This window comes from Mytilus galloprovincialis, chromosome 10 (genome assembly GCF_965363235.1).
Source record: "Mytilus galloprovincialis chromosome 10, xbMytGall1.hap1.1, whole genome shotgun sequence".
Taxonomy (NCBI): domain Eukaryota; kingdom Metazoa; phylum Mollusca; class Bivalvia; order Mytilida; family Mytilidae; genus Mytilus; species Mytilus galloprovincialis.
In genome coordinates this window covers 28,709,007-28,714,639 of record NC_134847.1, presented here as the reverse complement: position 1 = coordinate 28,714,639, position 5,633 = coordinate 28,709,007, and the positions used below count along the sequence as shown (strand labels likewise).

Below are 5,633 nucleotides of genomic sequence, written 5' to 3'. Positions count from 1 at the left end.
AGGTTTAATCCACAATTTTCTAAAATAGGTAACCGCTTCATTCTAAAAATGTATGCACGGTCAACGCGTTGACAACCCTATGAAATTTACTAAAAGAAGCATTCAATACTTATTATTACATTTTTTTCGCTATGATCATGAAAAACATAACTATCATTTTTTTTTATCAAGTTTTCTTTAATTTACTTGAGTGTGCACTTTGTTGTGGGATCGTGTGTCATCATGTACATGTCACAATTGATTTTGAAATGAAGGTTGATTTCAGAATGACCCGAGATTGTCACAATGTTAGCCAATCACGATAACGTGTAATAATGAAACATACATCTTATGTAAATATTTGGATTTGAAAAAAAATATATACTTATTGATTAATATTCATAGATCTTTTTTCTTTTATTGCAAGTAAAGTAATATTTTTTTGTACTATTTCATGCAGCCAAATTTTGACTCTTTATTAGAAGCAACACTTACCACAGTTTAATGAATGAGAAAATGAATACAACTATAATCTAAATAACTGTGTATAAAATTCGAACAATCGGTTTATGATTTTGCAAAGAGGAAGGAAACTTGCACTTTGAAATAAATAGTAAACACGTTATACCCACACAATATTATTGAAAAAAAGTCAAATACTTAATATATAGAACATTATGTAACAAATTAAAATTATTGATCGTTATTCTGTTAAATTAAAGATTAAATAACTGATGCTGTATAACATAAAATCATGTCCAACTAGTATCTCAAATGTTTGTAAAACAATTGAAAGGTATTTCCTGTAAAAGTGATGATTTCGCAATGTTCTTTCTACGACCTTTCGTTTGATTTACGACAAACATAACTTCAGGACAGGAATTTGATATTTAAAATGTACAGGTAAAGACCTTTCATTTGATATACAACAACCTTATCATAAAAGAAAAATTATTTTTTGCACTCGATGACCCCACTCATCCCATTTTTTTGGGACGTCAATTTGATATTTGTAATGTACGCTTTATGGACTTTCATTTGATATGCGACAACCTAACCACCAGAGAAGTTTGAATTCTGAGCACTAAATGACCCCACCCTTCTCGCTGGGATGAAAAAGGGGTTTTGACATTTTCATTTTTTGGAGAGCTCATTTAGACATTCAATTTGATATACATATAATGACCGCATTTGGCAAAGTTGAAAAAATTAATAGAATATGAATTATATATTAAATAGAATAATATATGAAACTTACAAAGTCAATGTAAAAAATGATATAACAGACGGTCGGACATTTTTAAGTTTAATGAGGGGGGGGGGGGGGGGGGCAAGGGGTTTAACTGTTATGCTGTTATGGGGCAATTTAATTCTTTGTTATCTGTTATTCTGAAAATATATTTGCTGTTAGCTGTTATTGTCTTATTCATTGTTAGGTGTTATTGGGCTTTTAGTTTTTTTGTTATCTGTTATTGTGATAATGTATTTACTGTTAACTGTTATTGAAAATTGGAATGTTAGTATGCTGAGCCGGACTCAACTAGTTTAACCAGGTGACTGCAATCGCAATCTCGATGAAGATATAACGAACACAACTTGTTTGAAATTGTAATTATAAATTCCACCAGAAAGGTTTACATAATAGTCAGTAGATTGGTAAACTGAAAGAAATAAAAATACAATATTTTACAATGTGTACGAATTAAATGTGAATGTTAAATACAAGATTATTAATCGAGTCAAAAACGAAAGTAGAATTTACAGTCAATTTCTCGGAAATAGATAAGTTACAGTTCGTATGTATTTATAAATCACTTATCCAAAAATATCGGAGTTAAAACAGATTAATTTATCACAGTTTATGATTGAATCAAACGTACTTGACAGTGGTATGTCTCGATTTCCGTAGGAAGTTCAAATGTCGTCCATTTTCCATGTGTTGAAATATTGAAGCGGACGGTGTCACAGAAATTAAAGGTAGTCGATAATACGGTGATTTGAGAAATCGGTCCAGTTCAATTTGTTCCGGATAAATATGAAAACATGTAATAAACATTGAATGTGAAACAGAATACTCCCCGTCTGAAATCTATCTGATATCACTATTCCATAAAATATAACACATGTGAATGTCCTATCTAAATCCAATATATATATATATATATATACATAATTACACAGGGTTGTTCTCTACGAGAAGAATCATGTCCACGATAGGGCGTGTGTAGGTTGTAGCTTTTCCGTTAACGATTACTCGCACTTCTGCTTTTCGGACATGTTCGTCTGAACTTTTAAATGAGTTCACTATAATTCCAACGGGCCATTGGGTACGGCAAAGGTTTTTGTCCTTTAGAAGAATGACGTCTCCTTCGATGACATCACGGCGATCTTCGGTCCATTTTCGTCGTTGTTGTAGTAACGGCAGGTACTCTTTCCTCCAACGGGACCAGAAAACACTGGCCAGAGCCTGTACACGTCTCCATTCGGCTAGACATAGATCCCGTTTGTCGAATTCTCCAAGCTGATCTGAAGTGAAGATGTAATCGGTCTTTTGTGTCAATAACATAGCTGGTGTTAAGATTAGCGGATTCTCTGGATCTGTTGATACTGGTACCAGAGGTCTTGAATTGATTATTGCTGAAACTTCTGCCATGAATGTATTTAGCACATCATGCGTTAGATTCCTTCCAGCGGCGTTGATAAGCATAGAGTCGAGTATTCTCCTTGCAATACCAATCATTCTTTCCCATGCTCCACCCATGTGGGAAGAATGTGGCGGATTGAAGATCCAAGTTGTACCAGAATTGTACAGAAAGTTCTTGAAGGGTCCATCTTCAACGTTGATTGAGTCAATCTTTAAATCGTCGATAGCGCCAATAAAGTTTGTTCCACGGTCGGATCGGAAAATTTTAACTTGACCTCTAATAGCGGCGAATCTTCTGACGGCGTTTATGAAGGCCGAAGAGCTCATTTCCTCGATAAGTTCGATGTGAACAGCTCTAGTCACTAAGCATGTGAAAAGAATTGCCCAACGTTTTGAGTTTGCGTATCCACCACGTGTTTTACGTGAAACAATTGTCCAGGGTCCAAATGTGTCTATTCCAACGTTGGTAAATGGAGGTGACGGTTCTAGACGGTCCTCTGGCAAATCAGACATGATTTGACACTCAGTTTTTCCTCTAAGTTTGCGGCATTTCACACATTTGTGAATGATAGAAGAGATCAAGCGTTTAGCTCCGACAATCCAGAATCCTGCAGAACGAATCGCTCCATCTGTAAAATGGCGACCTTGATGTTTTATCTTGTCATGGTAGTGTCGGACTAATAATGTCGCTATATGATGACGTCCAGAGACGATCAATGGTTTCTTTTCACGGAGGTTTAAGGCAGACTTTGCAATACGGCCTCCTACTCGTAATAGTCCTCGTTCGTCCAAAAACGGATTAAGGTTAGCTATCGGACTCCGTTTATGAACTTGTTCCTGACGTTTAATGCAATCTATTTCATCTCCGTAAACTTCATGTTGAGCAGATATTAAGATGAAATTTTCGGCATTCGAAAAGCCTTCCAGAGAAGTCACTGGTGCTGTCTGTTTTGACCCGTGTAAACGGGAGAAACGTTCCAAAAAGGCTATCGCTCGCACAAGTGATGTCCAGTTGGAGAATCTGTTGAATCTATCAGTTCCGATACCTTTTTGCTCAAGTGTGGCAAATGTTTTTGCAACATTAACAGTTGCACGTATTTCTCCATCTTCTTCTGGATCTATAAGTTGGTATATGTCCTCAGAATTCTTCTGTTCTGAGGAAAGAAGTTGTTTTGGTCCCAATAACCATTCACTGCTGTGAATTTCATGGGCTGGTACGGACCTTGTTCCCGAGTCTGCGGGATTACGGTTAGTTGGTACATAATTCCATTGACTTGGAGAGCTAAATTTCCTGATTTTCTCTACTCTATTGGCGACATAGATAAAGAACCTTCTTGTCTCGTTACTGATGTAACCTAAGACAACTTTACTGTCTGTGTAGAATTTCACGTTGTCTATGTGTAAATCTAAGTTATCCACAATGGTTTGTGTGATCTCAACTGCTAATACGGCAGCAGATAGTTCAAGTCGTGGAATAGTATGACCACTTGTTGGTGCAACTTTAGCTTTCCCAAGAATGAAACCTATGTTAGGTTCACCACTACTGTCGGTCGTGCGTAGATATGCAACAGCGGCTATGGCTTTTTCTGATGCATCAGAGAAGACATGCAACTCCTTTGTGGCGGTTTTGCTGAGATACGGCACGTAGGTACGTGGAATGCGCAATGTTTCTATAGCAATTAGAGTATCTCTCCAAGATTTCCACTCAACTGCTGTCTGATCAGAGAGAGGTTGGTCCCAATCAACGGTTTCTGATACTATTTTCCTTAATAGGAGTTTGCCTTGTATAATCACTGGAGCTAAAAATCCAAGAGGATCATAGAGACTGTTTATCGTTGATAAAATTCCTCTCCGAGTGATCGGTTTGTTTTCTGATGATAATTGAAATAAGAAGTTGTCAGTGTTTACGTCCCAGCTGAGTCCAAGACTACGTTGTAGGGGTTTGCTGTCAGATTCTAAGTCTAGATCCTTTAAATTTGAGGCCAAATCACTGGCATGAAATGCAGACATAACTTCTGCACAATTAGAGGCGAACTTGTGAAGCCTTAAGTTTCCATACTTTGCTAATGCTTGCTGTGTGTCCTTCATGAGCTTAACAGCTTCCTCTTTGGTAGGACATGACGTAAGACCGTCGTCGACGTAGAAGTCTCTTGTAACAAAGCTCGTCACGTGACTGCCGAACTCATGTTCTGATGCCTGGGCTGCTTTTCTGAGACCAAGCGTAGCAACGGCAGGTGACGGACTATTTCCAAAAACATGAACTCTCATGCGGTATTCGACAAGGTTTTCTTGTAGATCGTTGTCTTTATGCCATAAAAATCTAAGATAATTCCGGTGGTCTTTTCTCACTACAAAGCAGTGAAACATGTGTTGAACGTCTGCAGTTACTGCGACCATTTCTTTCCGGAAACGCAGCAGTACTCCCAAGAGATCATTGGTCAAGTCTGGGCCTGTTAGCAGGACGCTGTTGAGTGAAACTCCATTACATTTGGCGGAAGAGTCAAACACACCCCTAATCTGATCGGGTTTCTTCGGGTGATAAACACCAAACAATGGTAAATACCAGCACTCTTCATGTTCGCCCAACGGTGGTGCGAGCTCTGCATGATTATTATCTAAGATTTTACTCATAAATGTAAGAAAATGCTCCCGCTTTACTGGGTTCCTATTCAGACTGGCGTCTAACATGCTAGCACGATGAAGAGCCTGTGGTTTGTTGCTTGGTAATGGCTGTCTTGGCACTCGGAACGGTAACGGTGCTACCCAACTTCCTTCCGAGTCTCTTACAAATTCGTTGTCCATCTGTTTCATGAACATTTTGTCTTCATATGACATTCCAGGCTTATCATCGTCCTTTGTTTTTTCAAAGAGTGGCGATTGTAAATCTTTCTTAACGGGATCTGTGTAGTTTTCCCGAATGTCAAACTTGCTTGTACATGGTTGAAACGTTGAAGGTTGTCCTGTAGGTAAAATGTTAGTTATTTTGACATTTAACTCAAGAGGTACGTGC

General features: G+C 37.9%; 1 long non-coding RNA gene across 1 annotated transcript; it reads right to left on the bottom strand.

Moving 5' to 3' along the window:
* Window positions 1–1,573: 1,573 nt before the first annotated feature.
* On the bottom strand, window positions 1,574–5,626 carry LOC143047332 (uncharacterized). The gene is made up of 2 exons (XR_012969500.1): window positions 1,860–5,626; window positions 1,574–1,640 (listed from the first exon to the last, which is right to left on the bottom strand). It is a non-coding gene; the product is annotated as an uncharacterized LOC143047332 (long non-coding RNA).
* Between the last annotated feature and the right edge of the window lie 7 nt (window positions 5,627–5,633).